The sequence below is a fragment of the Lygodium microphyllum genome, chromosome 12 (assembly GCF_053477565.2).
Source record: "Lygodium microphyllum isolate KBCC chromosome 12, Lygodium_microphyllum_v1.1.10, whole genome shotgun sequence".
NCBI classification, from domain to species: domain Eukaryota; kingdom Viridiplantae; phylum Streptophyta; class Polypodiopsida; order Schizaeales; family Lygodiaceae; genus Lygodium; species Lygodium microphyllum.
Window position 1 is genome coordinate 98,001,341 of NC_141146.1, and position 19,535 is coordinate 98,020,875.

The window sequence follows — 19,535 nt, forward strand, 5'->3', positions numbered from 1 at the left end:
AAAGCTTGAATAAGAATCTTTTTGCACCTCTCTCTTTCTTCTTCTTCTCCTTCATGGTTTCCCTCCTTCTCCTTTGGGTACAGTTGTCCCCTCTCTTTTCGTGGATGGGCGATAGAAATGGCGTTGGTAGAAGCCTCTCTCTCTCTCTCTCTCTCTCCCTTGTGTTGATCTCTCTCCCTTCTTCTCTCTATATATCTCTTCATCAACAAAAAGAAAGAGAGAAGTAAAGAAAAGAGAAAAACAAAGAGATAAGAGATAGTACACTTACCTCAAGCTTGAAGAAGAATCCATTCGTACTTCCCTCCTTTTTCTTCTCCTTCACAAGTTCCTTTCTTCTCCATTACACTTGTCTCCTCCCTCTTCATGGATGGTGGCGATGGTGGCAGACTCTCTCTCTCTCTCTCTCTCTCTCTCTCTCTCTCTCTCATTTACAAACCTGTAAAATTTCATGCTCGAGTTTTGACACTTTTTTATGAAGCCCCACTCTCTCCCCTTTTTTATTTATTTGAGTCTCTATCTTCATTCCCCTCCCTTCTTCTCTCTATTTCTCTCCCTCCTTCCCTCCCCACTCTCACTCAATGCATCTTGTTGTTGCAAACACAATCAAAGATAGAAAATAAAAAGCCTTAAAAACAAAGATATTGAAAGAAATGTCACCCCACCTCTGTTTATCTCTCTCCCCCCTCTCCCTTTACTTTTATTTCCTAATCTTCTCTCTCATTCTCTCATTGTCTTCCTATTTCTCTCTCCCTCTTTCTTGCTCTCTATTTTTCTCTCTCTACCTCTCTTTCTCCCTCTCTCTCTCTTCTTTTCACTCTCCTTCCTCCCTTTACCTCACCCTTTTTTTCTACCTCCTCCTCTTCTCTTCCTTCCCTCTCCCTCTCTCTATTTCTCTCCCCCTCTCTTTCTCTCTCTATTTCCCTTTCTTTGTTTCCTATCTCTTTGTTTCTCCCCCTCTCTCCCTCGTTGTTTCTTTCACTCATCCTCCTCTGATCTCCCTCCCTTCATCTCTCATTTATCTCTTCCTCTTTCTCTTCATTTCTTTTCTCCTCTTTCTCTCTTCCTCTCCCTGCCTTCTTCTCCCTCCCTCTCTTTCCATGCATCTCTTTGCAAAGAAAACAAAAAAAGAAAAGAAGATAACACAAAAATAAAGCAAGAAGAGGAAATGTACCTGTTGAGAGAGAGAGTACGAGAGAGATACACAAGACATGCTCCCAAAGAATGATTCATATTGATGTAGAGTTAGTATATATAGGTGAGACCCAAGTCAAGTGAGAGATGATATATATAGTTGTAACATCCCCACTCAAACAAAGATCTCTGGCTGCGAGTGAAAAAACCCTTGGGGAGAACAAGGTAAAAACCCGAGCCCCTACACATACCTACGATACAAAAATGATTTACTATAAAGTTTTCTTGAATACAATGATGCATGCTTCAATCAGTGAGACAAGAACTTGGAACAATACCAAGTGCATGTCTTAATGAACTAAAGCGAGCTTCACTAAGAGCTTTTGTGAAGATGTGTGCAACCATTTGATCACTGGGACAATGCTCCACCATAATGGAACCTTTCTTGACTTCATGTCGAACATAATGATAATGAATAGCAATATGCTTTGATTTACTATGTTATATATAGTCTTTGGTAAGACTAATAGCACTTTGGTTGTCACATTGAAGAGGTGTACTAGATGATGAAGGATGTCCCAAATCTACAAGTCGTTGTCGAATCCAAAGTAGCTTGCGAGCTGCTAATGATGCAGCAACATATTCGGCCTTAGTTGTAGAAACCGCAACACATCGTTGTTTCTTGCTGGACCAAGAAACCAAACATCCATTTACAAAGAAACAATTTCCACTTGTAGATCACATGGATAAATGTGAACTTGCCCAATCAGCATCTATATATCCAATAAGGTCAACAAAAGTTGAAGAAGATTAAGAAGAATCCTCTCGATGACGATAAATAAGACCAAACTCCTTAGTACCCTTGAGGTACTTAAGAATATGTTTTGCAGCACTCCAATGAATAGTGGAAGGAAAAGAAAGATATTATCCCAAAACGTTAGCTGCAAATAGAATATCTGAACTTGTGTTTAAACCAATAAATTGAAGACAACCAACAAGATTAGCAAAAGGTTTATGAATGGCTGATTCTTCATTGCATGTTGTAGATGTACCCTTGGTAGAGCTCGAAAGAATGGGAGTGTTTGCAGAGTGTGCATTTGTCAACCCAAACTTCTTAACAATATCATTAATAAACTTTGTCTGGCGAAGAAGAAGAATGCCTTGTTGTCAGTGTCGTTGAACATGAATACCCAAACAAGAATGTATCTTACCAAGATCCACCATTTTAAATGCAGTCGATAAAAGCTTCTTCATAGCATCCAAGAAAGCAATATTATTTGACACAAGAATAGTATCATCAACATATAGAGCAAGAATAATTAAACATTTGTCCTCCCTTTTGATGTAAAGATTTGGGTCAGCAAAACATGCAACAAAACCTTTAGATGTGAGGAACCGATCAATCTTAATATACCAAGCATGAGAGGCTTGCTTCAATCCATATAATGTACAATGAAGCTGGCATACAAGATGCTCCTTTCCTGCAATCATAAAACCTTCAGGTTGCTCCATATAGATTTCTTCTTCAAGATCTCCATTGAGAAAAGCCATTTTAACATCCATTTGGTGAATTTCTAGATCAAATAGTGTTGCAAAAGCCAAAAGCATACGAACAATTATGGAGTGCACAATGGGAGAAAATGTTTCTTGATAATCTACTCCTGCAATCTACGAGTAACCTTTTGCAACAAGTCATGCTTTGAACTTATAAAATGAGCCATCAGCTTTGGTCTTGGTTTTATAAACCCATTTACATTTGATAGGAACACGATTTGGGGGGAGTTCAGTAAGAATCCATGTACCTTTGGAGATTAAAGAATTGTACTCAACTTACATAGCTTCTTGCCATTGATCCCTTTGAGATGAATTGATAGCTTCCATATACGATATTGGATCCTCTTGGACAGACATAGCATCATCAAAGACATCATATTCAATAGAATAGAATCCATGCTCTATCTCAATAGGAAGATCTACATATATCTCCAAATTTTCATCAATCTTCTTTGGAGGTGAAGGAGGTTTATGATCATCAGAATTAGTAGACTCACAAAGCAAGTAAGGAAATGCACTAAGCAAAGACTGTGTATCATCTAAAACATCTGATGACCATGTGCCACCCATAGTCTTCTCATCAAATATAGCATCACGCTCAGCAACACCATTTTGCTGAGGAGAATAAGGAACTATAAACTCATGATGAATACATTGATCCTTACAGAAGTCATCAAATAGATTGGATACATATTTACCGCCATTGTCACTGCGAAGAGTCTTTATAGAGAATCCACTTTGAAGCTCCACGCTTATCTTGTCTTGTTTAAATATAGATAAAGCCTCAGACTTATGTCGAAGAAGATAGACATGTGTGTACCGTGAGAAATCATCAATGAAAGTTATAAAATATCGATACTGAGACTTTGAGGCAAGAAAAGGACCACAAATATCGGTATGAACCAAATCCAAGAGAGCACAAGAATGTGATGAAGTAGAAGTGTGGAAAGGTGAACGATGGTGTTTTCCAAGTGCACAGTACTCACATATTCCCATACATGGATGAGATTTAAGATCCATACCTTACACAAGACTATGACGATGAAGATCAAGAATTTTGGCAAAATCGGAGTGTGCAAATCGTTGATGCCATAATTTGCAATCTACATCTCCAGGGGCAGTAACAACATTTGCAACCGTATCATTCAATGATAGCTCAAATAGATTACCATGTCCAGGAGCCACTGCTATAGTATGTCTGTCCTTCCCTATACGACATTGATTATGATCAAAGCCAACAAACAAACCAAGATCAACTAGACGAGCAACAGAAAGAAGATTTCTTTGCAAATCTGGAACATGAAGAACTCCTCTTAATATTCTAGTGGATGAAACAGTCCCCAGATATAAATCACCCACTCCTTTGACTTGACAAGTCATATCATCCGCAAGGTAAACAAACTTCTTGACAGGAAGAGAATGATGATTGTGAAGCCACTGCGATTGGTATGTCATGTTTTCGGTAGCACCTGAATCAACGATAAATAGAGAACCATCATGAACATGAAGTACCTTTTCTGGAGAGATATCATGATGGATGAAATTGAGCTCCTGATGAGTATGATCATCATCAGTTGTAGTTTGTTGAACAATATAAGCTCGAGAACATTGTTCATCATATCTGCGTTTATAACAACGACGAGATGGATGATCTGTATGTGCACAATAATCACAAGGAGGAAAACTTTAGGATGAGCGAAGTTGCTTTGTAGTAACTCCATACTCCTCATCATATTGACATGCCCAGCAATTAGAAGCCACATGGCCTTTCTTATCACAATAAGAACAATGTTTGTTAGGATAAGCAAGACAAGAAGATTTACCACCTTGATTAGGGCGTCCACCCTACTGAAAACGTGAAGCGGGACGCTTGCGAGCAACAAAAGTAGCATCAAAATCCCTTTGTTCGCGAGTGACCAAAACAACATCAGATTTTTCCAAATGATGCTCATGACATTGAGAATATTCAATAAGAGATATACATGCTTTGTCAAAGTGGATATCATCCTTGTTAGACAAAATAGTGATGATATTGTCATATAAAGGATCTTTGATGGTATGAAGAAGTTGAGTAACAATCTGTTTTCTAGCAACAGGAGCGTCGGCAACACCAAGCTGATTGATAATGTCTTTAAAAGCCTCGATATGAGAGTACACAGAAGTACCAACCTTATATTGAAGATTCTTCAAATGAGTTTGGAGATATAAAATTTCGGTGACCGATTTATTCTCAAACGTTGAGATAAGATACTCCCAAACAGCATGAGAGGTTTCCAGATGAAAGACATCCAACATAAGTGAGTCAGAAAGTGCAAACAATATATAACGATGAGCCGCTTTGTCATGACGAATCTAATCAGTATGATCAATTTTTCATTGTTCAAATAACGGGCCATCAATAATTAAAGAATTGTCATTCATCACATCAATAGGTTGAACTGGGCAAGATAGGTCACCCAAAACAATATCAAATAATTCGTCACCTTCAAGAATTAGCATCATCTTTGCTTTCCACCCAAGAAAGCCTTGTCGTTGGAAGAAGGGAACCAAACGTTGGCCAGACGGATATCCATTAACAATTACGCAATTGGCCATGCTTGTATCTCAAGAGAAAACAATTAAGATGAGATTGCAGAATCTGTAAACCATGAACAAGACGAGCGTGGTTGAAACGCGTGACAATCAAAATAGGGAGATGCACATAAGAACAATGAAAAGTATTGAGTGACTAAAAAGAAAGCCCAAAATAGAGAGACGTAACGTGTAAGACGAGATGACGCGTATAAGAAAAGTGCTATTTGGACCGAACAAAGAACGTGAACGAGAATAAAACATCGCTAAGAATAGTAAGAAGTTTGCTTGTCATAATCAACATCATTAACGAAGACGAGCGATTAACAAACTGTAATTTGGGATTAACGAACTATAATTAGAATTACAGTTTTAAATAAAAAATCCCAAATTCGAGCAGAATTGTTGTCTTGAATCCTGAACTATCATAACTTTTGATCCAGAAATCCGATTGACAAGCGGTTTTGACAAGATTCGAGAGCACGATGAGAGCTACGCACCCACACTTGGTTTTGTTTTTAAAGACAAAATTAACTAATACTTCTAATTTGAATAAGTTCATGTATCAAATCATCACTTGTGCAAAGAATTCAATCAAGTATAAACAATGAGACAACTTATCTTCCTTGTTGCTGCTATGCATCCATAGCTCTGATACCATGTTGAGAGAGAGAGAGAGTACGAGAGAGTTACACAAGAGATGCTCCCAAAGAATGATTCATATTGATGTAGATTTAGTATATATAGGTGAGACCCAAGTCAAGTGAGAGATGATATATATAGTTGTAACAGTACCTACCTCAAAGGCCTAGAGATGTAACCCTTTGTACCTTCTCTTTGCACCTTCCCTCTCTTCTCCCTTGCAAACTTCTCTTTCTTCTTCCTGTATTGTGCGGTGGCAGTGACAGTGGTGATGCGGTTCCCCTCTCTCTCTCTCTCTCTTCCTCTCTCTCTCCCTCTTAAATCTTTAAGCTCTCTCGCTCTCTCTTTCATTCTTTCTTGCAATTTTTTTCTCAGGCGCAAATGTCAAATTTAGATTTTTGAAACTTTTTTCTCATACCAATGTTGCTATTAGCATCGCTAAAAGTGTCATTATGTGTGTCATTATTGGCATCGCTAAAAGCATTGCTATTAGTGTCACTATTAGCATCACTATAATTATTGCTATTGGCGTCGCTATTTCTATTAGTGACCCCACTTTTTGCATCACAAATGGCCGTCGCTATTTCCCCATTCCCTTGTAGTGATGGATGAGGAGAGTAGTGAGAAAGAGGATAGCAAATCACATTGTAGCAATGAAGATGTTGGAATGATTTTTTTGGATGAGGATGAGAGAAATTATTTTCATTAGAAAGAAGTAACGCAAAAAAGGATTGTGAAAGAAATGATCTTTTTTGCAACCAAAATTTGATTCACAAGAATATTTTATTGAATGTTGTTACCATGGAAGTTTTCTTTTGTTAACCAGCAAACTTTCTCAAGAATGTTTTCTAACTATCCTAAGTAATTTGTTGCCACATATGAGGAGATTAAAAGATCAAAGATGAGGATCTTGGCATCCAATTGAAAGGCAAAACAAAGACTACTTGCTAAAGGTTGCAACCTCTAAATAAGAGCAACAACAACTTGCAATAAGGGAATAAATTGAGAATATAATCAGAGAAGACATAATTTATCTAGTAGTTAACTTTGAATTGGAGATCCAATTGTGATTCAACCTAAAAAATATGGAAGTTGAGGAATATGTATTGACTATAAGCCACTCAATGCTACAACCAAGAAGCATCATTACCCTTCACTACATACAGATGGTTTCTTGGATTCTATGGTTTGACATGAATGTTACGATATATGTGATGGATACTCAAAATACTTCCACTTAATAATAGCATCAGAGGATCAAAAGAAAACAACCATTATCATACCATTGGAATGTTTATATTATCATGCATTTCCATTTGTCTCATGAAGGGCCCAACCTATTATCAAAGGAGGTCGAATCAAGTGTTTTCACCATTCCATGATAAGTGCTTGAAATTCTTTATGGATGATATTTGTGTATATTCAAGTATAAATTTTCATTAGGGAAAATTGGACTTGGTCCTAGGAAAGTTTGATGCATAAGGCTTTCAACTTAACCCAAAGAAAATTTTGATGTGAAGGAAGACTAAGCTCTTAAGACACATTGTCTCAAAAAATGGGATTCAACCTGATGATGACAAAGTTAAGGGGTTTTTTTTTCTACCTTCTCCACAAGGTATTAGACCATTGCTTACTTTCATCCAAAAAGTAAAATCCATGACCTGCTATATACCTATGGCTTCTATAATTATCTACCTATTACAAAAATTCATAGAAAATGAAGTCTTAAAGCAAGATAGAGACTATGATTCAGTTCTTTAAAATGTGAAAGAAATTATTGGTAACTTTTTTTAAATATCCAATCTCGATATTGGAGCAAGCCATTTTAAATCAATTGATGAGTTGGAGAAACTACTTTAGGAGCACTCCTAGTTCAACAAGGGATCTCGACCTATAAGGGATCTCAACCTTGTATATAGGGACTACTTATTATTGCCAGTTAGATAAAGGTCCCTATAGAAATAATCTATGAAGAAGTTGATCAAGTTATGACAAACCATATTTTTTATTGCAATTGGTTCTAACATTATATCTTTCCAAAACTTTTATCATTCTTACAAGCTATGATCTCCTAGTGCAACTTCTAAATAACTCTAGTTTCTATGAGGGAAAGCTAAAATAGGAATATGAATTGCAAAAATGATTGAAACGTCAAGATGATACATTTGAGCTAATTGAGGTACATATAGATATTGGCACATAAGTATAAAGCAAGAAAAGTAACAAAAAGAGGTTCAAGAAGAAGAAACACAACCTAGAAACGAGGTACATGTATTATTCTTTGATGCATCTTTTCAAAGGACTCATAATAAGTCTTTAGGAGGGATCGTGCTTTATGATCCAATAGAAAACAAAGTCACTTTGTTGCATGTCTCATTGCATGTCAAGAGCCACAATGAGGTTGAATATATGCCTACAATGTCAAGAAATAGGTAAAAAACCTTGAAACTAGAATTAAGATAGGAGTTTTTTTCAATTCAGATTTTCAAAAGTTGGTTTATTGATGTATTTGGACCATTACCCATGTTTGCTAGATGTAAAAGCTATGTTCTTAATATAGTAGATTATCTATCTAAGTGGGTGTGGAAACCCATGCCATTGAACAAGTCAATGAGAAAAATGTATCAAATTTTATTAATGAAGATATTTGCTATAAGTATGGCATACCTTTGGGAATTTTATCTAACAATGGGCATGATTTAGATGAAAACTCATTGAGCACCTTTGTGATAAGTTTGAGATAAGCATGGACATACCACTTCATAATACTGTGAATGTAATGGCATGAATGAATGCTTCAACAATGATTTAATTTTTATATTCACGAAAACATAAAGGGATATGGAACTCCTTGTTGGGATCCAAAGCTTCTAGGGTCTCTATGGGCTATAAAACAAGGAACTTGACCCTATCGATATCATTCCATTTATGTAAAGGAGGCTTTCTTTCCTATGGAGGTGGTAATACTTGCAGTCAATGTGCTAATGGAATAGCTAGAGCAAGGAGAAAACAAGTTATCATAAAGGATACTCAATTTAGAAGAGATGTCAATGAGAAAGTTAGGCAAAATAAGACTGAAATTGGTGATCTTGTGTTAAGATACGACAGTGTCTTGTAGAATTGTTTCCAAACTAACTTCTAGTTAGAGTGGCACAAACTATTTCAAGTTCATCAAATATATGCAAATGATATGCTTATCAATTGACATAATTTGATGAAAAACTCCACAAGGGAAGGGTAAATGCTATAAACTCAAGAAATATTTTCTCGTTTGATGGAGCTAATTCAAGACCATGATGGGGACCATGTCTCAAAAGAAGCATGCCAAGAATTGAAAGATGAGGATTATAATATCTCTAGTTTGTTTGATGCTACTAAGCATGGCTATGATTTAGCAATTTGCAAAGGGAGGTAAGAATATCACACTTTCTTTGCAAGATAGGGAAAGGACTCTTGTATATATCATATAGTCCTCGTTTTAGGATATGTGAAATTAAAATGCTTGTAAGGCTCACTTGTATTATATAGTGTAAGGTTTGTTTTCTAAGTATTCTAACATCAATACCAACATTTTAAAAAATGGTGAAGGTTTTCATTCATGTTTTAGTGATGCAATGAAGCCTTGAGTGCATATAGGCATTTGGAAGAGAAGAGGTTTGAGGAAAATTCAAATGGGCATAGCACCCACATGAGAAAATGCATTGCTATGTAGATGTGTTACAGAAGTTGGATTATTGTCCCTCTAAGTCTTCCTAATGGCATAATTGATGTCATAACCTACCCTAAGCCAATCTATAAAAAAAGTCATTTTATATATTTTTTTCATCTCCTATTCTAAGCACATGACTTTGTATCTTATCTTGGGTCTTGCACCTACAATTTTGGTCATAATTATGTATGGTTCCATGCATGGAGGTGATCTCTTGGCCTTTTCAAACTGAGTGGATGCTCATCCTCAAGTTACATCCCTATGTCAAGAGTATAAGGGTTCAAGAAGAGCTTCCATATGTGGTAATGTGTCTATGGTTTTCAAATAGGAGTTCACACTCTAATGGCTCATGTGGAAGATAACTTCCCCTTGCACAAGTTTGTGAAGGTGTAAACTGCTACATTATCTAATTTATATGTATGTACTAAAAAGAGATTAATGAGATTGTAAAGAATAGTCATGATCTTTTGTGCAAATATTTGAGTTTCAAGTGAATTATGAGCTTTGGTTTCTATGGATCAATATTCAGTTATGTGGATAAATGGCTATAGAGTTTCATATTGTTCATCTCTATGAACTCCCAACAAAATGTGGAGAGCTAAAAATAGTAGGAGAATATAGCTAAGAGACCCAATATAAGGTCAAATTACTTGGAAGTTGGTAGACTTCTCACTATGAGAAAATACTCAAAGCCCTTCTCAATTAAGCCATGACATGTTTTTAATCTTGATATGATGTTTGAAAAAGTGATACTATTGAAATATGCCTCTTTAATAGGCTCGTGTGAATTCTCCTCAGTTGGATTAAAAAAAGAGAGATGATTTTGGACCCTTTTTTAGAGAAGTATTTGGACCCATGTGAGTATTACAGCACTCATGACATAAGCAAGTAACTTTCAAAGCCCATATAAGAGTCTCATTCTCATTGTAACAAACAACTCTTCGATCTATCAACATAAATACAATTCTACTTTTCATCTTTACTTACACATTCTCTCTCACACACAACCATGAGCACACTAAGATATCATCCACTATAGCTATGTTGTGAAGCTTGTGATCTTATGGAAACACAAAGTTCAACATGTTATCAAAGCACGCAGTGTCCTTGCCTAGACAAAGATCCTCATTCATCTCTTTCTTATTTTGTGATTCTTGTTTTAGATCAATTTTATGATGTCATTAGGTGATTCATATTTTCTATTTTGCACGTGTTATTTTCTCTCTCTTCATTATCATCACCTGCCTTGTAGCTTTCAAATCTCCTACCTTATCTCATGTTTATTCTTGAAACTCACTCTCTTTTATTCTACACACAACAATTCCTAATCTTATTTACTTACTCACATGTAACTCTCCTCTTATTTTTCCTCAATTATCCAACTTGGAGCCCTTCAATCCCTTCCTCATTCTCTCCTACTTACCATCCTTTAGAGAGAGAAAGAGAGAGGAAATATCTAGCCTTGATAAAAGGTTTTAAATAACATTTAAAATTTTTAGATTTTCAAGAACCTTGCAAAGCTCATTGGGCACAATGGTTATTACTACAAGAAGCCACAACAACATTCACACCAACATCATTGATAATTGTCCATCACCAAAGCGGCAACTATTGCACACAACAATCCTAATCAATGCAGAAGATCAAATACACATGTGGTATTGTCATAACAAAGCACACAACCATTGTCATCCTTATCAGGCATCAATCACACTAGCTACCTCAACAACAATCTTCTAGCTATAGACACAATACATAATCAACTCGACCTCACCATCTAATGACATTTAGTGATAATGTTCATGCTAATCTGATAGAAATCTCTTATATTATTGGACCAAATCAATATTAGATAGGAATTGAAGGCTTATCAATCCTTTTTTAAGGATAATAACTTTAATACTACTAAGTCCCCATTCATGTGCATGGAGGCTTGAACTAGCTCACAAACTTGGGTTCACCATACAAGCACTAAACTAGTCCCAAGAAATACACCTCAAAGATCAACAAGAAGCTTCTATAAAAAAACATGGAGGCAAAGGTTTCAAGAGCACATGACCAAGAGAAGAACATATTGTTTTACTTGTAAGGGGGAGCTATTGAAATTATATTTGGACCACTTTAACAAAAGCAAAAATGCACAACATACTTCTAAATCATTAGGATATCAAATCCAAGTGTTCAACAAGGAAGTTCTTCATTGAAAAACTACTCTAACTAGGAAGATCAACATAATATGGTTCTTCTACGCTTCCTCTCTTTTATCACACTATGTGCTTACCATTGAGCATAAACAACTATGCTTGCCCTCTCAATTGAAGAATTTAAAGACTATCATTGTAATGGCTAGGTTTATTTGTTTGTTCTTGGAATCTCCTCTCATAATCCTAGCCTTAACAAGTTTTAGATGTTCCTTTCCCTTGTAATCATGCACCTCTAGATGTTTTGTAGAAATTGTGGTCAATATAAGTACTAGATGTCTTGTAACCTTGTAGTAATTGTGGTCAATATAAGTAGTAGATGTCTTGTAACCTTGTAATCCTAAACTAGTTAGGTAAGTTCTAGAAGTCTTGTCTTTTAAAGTGAGTACCAGCTAGCTCAGTTGTCATATCTATCATACCTTATCTATCTTTTACCTACTATTTGAGCTAGAGAGGATTATTGAAATATGCCTCTCTAAGAGGCTAATGTGAATCTTCCTCTATCTGGTGGAGGGAAGATGAATTTAGACCCTTTTGAGAGAAGTGTCTCAAAATGTGCATTGGACAAAGAAATGAATAGTTCCAACTACAAACCATGATTCATCATATCATAACATTTGAGCATCAAATAAATGATGACAATACTCACAATTTCATGAAGAGTGATTTACAAATTTTGGGGTTTATTGATGCGATAAGAAACGAGGATACATGTCAATGTACTCTTGCAATACTTTTGCATGACAAGAAGTCAAAGGTAGCATTGTTGCACATTATGAGGCTCAATGCTTGTACATAGTCCATGCTCTTGATTTTGCCATGCCATGATGTTCACAAATGCCACTATCTCTACATCCATCAACGTACTACTTGTGAGCAAATATAAACACTTGTGATTACTTTCAAATACCATAGTTTCAATCTAGATTGGAGTATTTCCTGTGTTTTTTATTCTGGAGCCTTAGAAAAAGGCAATCTCTATAGGCCTACCCAAGTTTTTTAGTACTACTATTGATAAAAGCATTGCATCATGTGTCCTTGTCAGCAAATATTTTCATGACAGACAATAGATTTAGGATAGCTAAAATGTAAGTCTTTGATCTCTTGCTTAAGCATTTCTAGTAAGAATAGGCTATGTGAAGTAAAACAACTTACAAATCACAAAACTTTGAACAACAATATTAGTATTCAGCCAAAGGGACTGAATGTCTTCATCCAGCACCTCTATCACAAGGAACTTTCAATCGATCCCCATATAGGAAAAAAAGTGAATTCCCCATGGAATTCCCTAGTTGAAAATACATATAAGTGGGGAAAGTAAAAACTAGGGAAAATGGGACATTTCCTAGTGAGAATAAGTAGGGAATCACATAAGACCTTTCCTATGTAGAAAATATTTCCTACATAGGAAATATTTTCTATATAGGAAAATACAAAATTTTCTATGTAGGGAATAATTCCTATATAGGAAAGGAAATATTTCATATATAGGAAAAATTTTCTAGAGGTGATTCCCTAGGTACTCTCACTAGGAAATCTCTCATTTTTCCTATTTTTTACATTCCCTACTTATATGTACCTTCAACTAGGGAATTCCGTGGAAATTCTCTTTTTTCCTTATCACTTTATCTACTTTTCCCTTCCTCTTAGACATGCTAATATCAAACAAGAAATTGCACAATAAATTTTTAACTAGAAATTTCTATAGAGAATGTAATCATTTCTAAGTAAGGATCAATAATATACATCTAATGATCAAAATAGATTAAACAAATTAAGACATCAACATCTACTTCTAGCAACCAAAAGTAAAATGAAAATAATTTTAAAGGAGCATAGAACTAAAAACTAATTAAGCAACATGTGTGTCTTGATTGTTTTATCTCTTAAATCTCCAATATGTTGCAAAGTAATAAATGTTTGTCTACCCTCTTCTCTAAATTTCAACATAGGTGGCCGATAGATATCATCATATGATGGTATGCGTATCACTCCTATTGATACTCAAGTGATCAAATATCATTAGTTAGTATAACCATTTCAAAAAATGACTCATTATCAACATAAGAAAGCTGGTAATACCTGATTCTTGGCTTGAAGAAGTGTTAAGGCAAGCAATCTCAATGTCTTCCTTTCTTGCATTGTCTCTTGTGTCATCTTTAGTAACTTGTTTACCTATATATACATAGAGTTAACCAAAGCTCACGATAATACAAGGTTATGAAAATTTTCAATAACACAAAAGAAAGTAATTAGATATTTTGTATCAATTTGGGTCACTAAATTTGTACAAGTTTTTGATCCTTAAAGTTGGTACCTGCATCTTGACTTGAAGAAACATTATTGCGAGTAACCTCTTGATCTCTCTTTCTTACATTACCTCTTTTCCCACCTTTTGTTGTTCTTTAATCTATATTTATATATATACACACAATTACTCAAAGTTTAAAAATATGAATAACTATGAACATTTTAAATTAGACAAAGAGACTAATTAAAACTAGTTAATCTCAAAATGAATCACCTAATAAAGCAAGATGTAAAATATGTACAAATTTTAATTTTCAAAAGACATATACCTGTATCATGATTTGAAGAGCCATTAGGGCCAATGACCTCCTTAGCTTTCATTGTTCCATTATCTCTTGTACCATCATTTGTGATTTTGTTACCTTTATGTACACATAATAAACCAAAGTTTAGAAACATAAGAGACATTTGTAAAACATCAAAACACGCATTTGTAAAACATCAAAACATCAAAACACGCATACCTTTTTTGCCATGTTCTTTACACCATCTGATAGTAAATTGAGTAGGTGAAAACAAGGAATTCATTGTTTATACTTTTATGGGCTCACCAACTTCTCCTTCTGGTTTGAAGCATCTTACAAACTTCCTGTTGAACAATGTGCGAGGGAGACGAGGAACGGAGGAAGAGAGAAGAGAAGAGAGACACGAGACACCGGAAGTGGAACCCCAGAAGTGCATCAAGTGAGCACACATTAGCTGCAACATCAGCTCCTTAGCTAGAATAGATAAAACATCAAGTAGAATAAACATAAGCTTGAACAGACGAATCAACTGAAAATAAACAAACAACAACTGGAAACAATGAAACATCAGCTAGAACAACTCAACAGCTAGAATAATAATGAAACATGAGCTGGAACATTTCAATAGCTGGAATAAGAATGAAATGAAATATCATCCCATCAGCTCGAAACATTTCTTATAAACAAAGCGTGGAATAATTTCAACACATTAGCTGTAATATAGATGAAATGATATGAAACGTAGCATGAAGAGCTAAAAATTAGCTGGAAGAAAGAAACATTTAGAATAATCAAATGATGAACAAAATACCGACAATCATCAGCAAGAACTCATCAGTTTTCTTATTGCTGCTCAGAGCCCAAGCAAACATCTTAGCAATCTGCTTCTGGGACTCTAGGAAATCTTTGTACGCCTAGCCTCCAGATCATCACAAAATCGCTCGAGCTCTCTCTCAATCTGCAGTTTCATCTCTTCTAATCTGAGAAAGCGCTCCCCCAAAGTGTGGATCACGGAGACCAATCTAAGAAAGCGCTCCCCCAAAGTGCTGTCAACTGGGGGCTATTAATGCTGCAAGCTGGACTTTGAAGTCCTATGGTTGAGGAATCTGTCCATCTTGAAAGCCTTCGCGGCCTCATAGTCTATACTGCGGCTGCGCTTCTTGTGGAGAGATGTGTAAGAAGTATCATGATCATCCAGAGACCGGTTGCGATACCAGCATTATCACTTATGGGACCATATGCATCTATGGCTAGACAGGTGGCAATGGTACAAAGCATTCCAAGAGCTGCAACTGTGATCCCGTACATGGTTGCTAGGGTATGGATGACATAGATAGAAACATCAATAGCAAATATTGGAACAATTACAGACTTGTAGCCAAGTTCCAAACCAAAGATGACATTGGTAGCAGCTCCTGTCCTATAAGAATGAGCAACATCCTCGACTCGTCTGTATGTATTGTTGGTGAAATATTGTGTAACGTATCCAATTACCAACCTTGCCCAAAGCCCTACTCCAACGCAAAAAAATAGTTTCCAGTTTTGAACCATCTTTGCACCACCGTTAGGATCATATATGTAAAACGTGGATGGTAGTGCCAGCCAACAAACAAAAGCTGCACCGAATGTCATTAAGATGGTGGATATCACCAACTGTCTCTTCAGTGTAGATTCAATATCCCTTAGATTTGAGATCTCGAACACATCAGTTGCGAACAAGGTTGTGATGAGGCACACCACAATGCCCATAGAGCTAATGAGTAGGGGGAAGCACATAGCAGTGAAGTCATGATTTGTGCCAAATGATGACATGGAAGCCACAACAAGAGTTGCGCAAGAAGCTTCAGCAAAGGAGCCAAACAAATCTGAACCCATTCCAGCAATATCTTCCACATTATCACCCACATTGTCAACAATGATCGTTGGATTTTGCGGATTGTCCTCTAGGATATTCCTTTCTACTTTTCCAACAAGATCTGCTCCAACATCCGTAGTTTTGGTATAGATTCCACCTCCAACCCTTTCAAATAGAGCCACGGATGAGCATCCAAGCCCATAGCCAGTGATGGCCTCAAAAAGGCCCTCCCAATCATCCTTGTAATAAAGTTGTAACAGTTTTATAGTGATGTATAAAACTATGAGGCCATTAGCAACAAGTAAGAAACCCATCACAGAAAATGACAGCAGCAAATATGCCCATGAAATAAACCAAAAACTTGTACTCTGTCAGCAAAAACGATGTGGCTCCTATGGATATGGCTTGCTGAATTTCAGCGCATTTCCTAATAGCTGCTGCATGTGATTCCTCATCTAATCTATCCTCCTCATCACAGTCTGATGATCCATTGACGATGTTGTGACTGTGGATGTCGTTGTTGTCTGATGATCCACAACAAGACAAATAATGAAATGATATTTAAATTATTTGCTCATGGAACCATATTGTATCATACTTACTAATGGGGATAAAACGATGCATCAAAAGCATGATAAGATTCCTCCTTTCCCTATCATATCTACTTTTAATGTTTTGTATAACAACCCTCAACCCATAACCCAGAAGGATTTTTACTAAAAGAACAAGAAACCTCCATTCCACTTACCTTGGAGCCTTCAGATTTGCTGAGTTACCAACTTGAACATGTCTAGCAATAGAAGATACCAAATTGAAATTATCCTACAAATTATGCAGATCATCATCACCAATCATGCCTCTTGATCCACCCATGTTGTTGAGCTGGAGCACATGCTCTTGACCAGTGCTGCCTAGTCTTGATCTGCTAAGTAGCATGGATGTCCATGGCCAATTTAAGGATATGCTAATCATACCACCTGACCTTGAAATATCAGCTTGATTCACTTGATTCATGATATGGCCAGGTTGATCAGATGGATCAGAATCCTTTGTAGTCATGTTGGCCTTAATCTCGAGGAGGTTCCTGATGTTCAGGATATCTTGACCAAATTCGCCATGATTATCGCATGAAGTGACCAAATTCTTCATGATCTCTCTATTCCTGCAGCCTACAAATCAAATGTCAAGATGGAATATAGTCAATCACAAGAAGTTTTTTTGACATAATTTTCCCATGTGGAAAAGGGAACTGTTTTCCCTTGTTTTCCCCTAATAGTGTTCAATAACATGAGCTTCTACTTGGGAGCTCCTCTCTCAGCCAACCATCACAACCTGTTGATCCATGGGCTGCTGTTGCCTATTCATTGCCCTCCACCTACTACTGATGACAGTCTACATGTGGTTCTGTCCACTAGTTTTTCTCCTAATTCATCATCCGCACCTCAACTATTACTATTTGAGATCTTTCAAGTCAGCTACAACCAACATGACCTGTCGAGCTGCTGCATTTCCACTCCAAGCCTGTTGACCACTTATTGTGGACTGCCATGTAGCATCTCAATTGCTGCATTTCAGATCTGCCCTACTTCATCTGCAAATTACATCACTTCATGATCCGTGTTTTGCTGTTTCAGTACTTCATCATCAATCTCCTTCAAGCTTCTTCAAGATTTTCATTATTTCTATATCTAACTCCATGAGTCATCAAAAATACAAAAAACAATATGTATTTGCTATGGTCTTGGCAGAGTTACACTTCCTCTCATGATTTAAAGAGCATCTGATATTATTGAGATGCTATTTGTAAAGCCTTTAAGCAACAAGTGGCCAATAAGCCTAATTTAAAGTCTTTAAAAGGGATCCATTTCTTGCTAATATGCAACAAGTGCAGCATTGTACCTTGAACTACAATGGTAAAAAAAACTAGTCAACTCTTTCAGAGATATCTTCTTTCTAGCTTGAGTAGAATCAAGTTTCATTTGCCAACTGTAGAATTTGTTACCTGAGGCGCTCCATCACACCATTCAATAATCCCACGAGCAATCACATTTCCCTACATGCAGAAAAATCAGCCTATTAGCAACATCCTAATAGTGATAAGACATGTACAATTTATTGATTTGACCTATGCTTAAAATCCACAGACCCAGATGGAAATAACATGAAGTATAGCAAGGGCAGCATTGTATGATTCTGCTAACCTACATGAAGTATAGCAAGGGCAGCATTGTATGATTCCAAAAAATTCTGATAATTTTCTGTCACAAAGGTTAATAGCTCATCTCCAAGAGGACTTTGTCCTCTCCCACTTGAGCCAAAAATCTCATCAATTAGAGTTCCCTATAAAAAGTTACGCCCCTTTTACTGACAGCAAGTCCTGTGGACTGCATCCAGATGGTTGGCTAGAAAGGCAAAAGCAAGGCCCAAGAGGAACTCTAGAGGGAGATTTGAGACTCTCGGACTTCCGGTGCCTGGTGGGTGTTGCATTTTCTAGTGCTTGAGGCCGCTCTCGTGTCATGTAGTGCTTATGGGCTGTTAATTAGATTCAAACGGCTCTAATCCGATGATTTCTACATGGGAGATTCTGATCCCGTGATTTCTACAAATTCATCAATAGCCTTGTCTTCTATGATTTTACTAGGCTGGGAGTCCAGAGAGCTATGCGGTGTATGATGATCCATAAAACCACCTCTTAGACTAGAAGTTGGTCAAAAACCAATATGAGAATGTTTCTTTCTTAGCAAAACCAATATGAGAATGTCAACAAGCAATTCGCTACACATATGAAGTTCTATTTTCTTAGCATAAGACTTTAGTATGGCCATGTACTTGTATGCCCTTCTCAATTGCTCATATGCTACCTTAAGCTCCAAAATAGTGGGGAAAGGCCCTACCCACATGTAGCCAACAAACCATACTCTATATAACACAAAAGCTTTCTCAAACCACTTCATAAACTATATGAAGTTTACCACCTAGTATTGAGAGAGCAAAGATATGGTCTAAATTTTCAAACACAATTCAATGCATGATTGGAGCAAACATACTCACTAAAAAAATTTAGTAGACCACCCCTAAGCAAGAAAGTACCTGGCAATCGCAACCTGGTTACAAGTTGTCTTCATTTGCAAAAAACTGCAAGTTGAATGTCATCTCTCTTCATTCAAGTAGTTGTTGTGGTTTGCGTTCATAAATGGAGCCAATGATCTCTTTCTTTACCTCTTTCAAGTAGACCAGCAAAACCACCATTTTTGATGGCTGTAGACATTTGACTACAAAACTTGTCCTTGTAAGAATCAACTCAATTTTGCATCTCT

At 36.5% G+C, this 19,535-nt stretch overlaps 1 pseudogene; it reads right to left on the reverse strand.

The window, feature by feature from the left end:
- Positions 1-15,503: 15,503 nt before the first annotated feature.
- Positions 15,504-16,532, reverse strand: LOC148028078 (pyrophosphate-energized vacuolar membrane proton pump 1 pseudogene; annotated as a pseudogene).
- Positions 16,533-19,535: the final 3,003 nt, after the last annotated feature.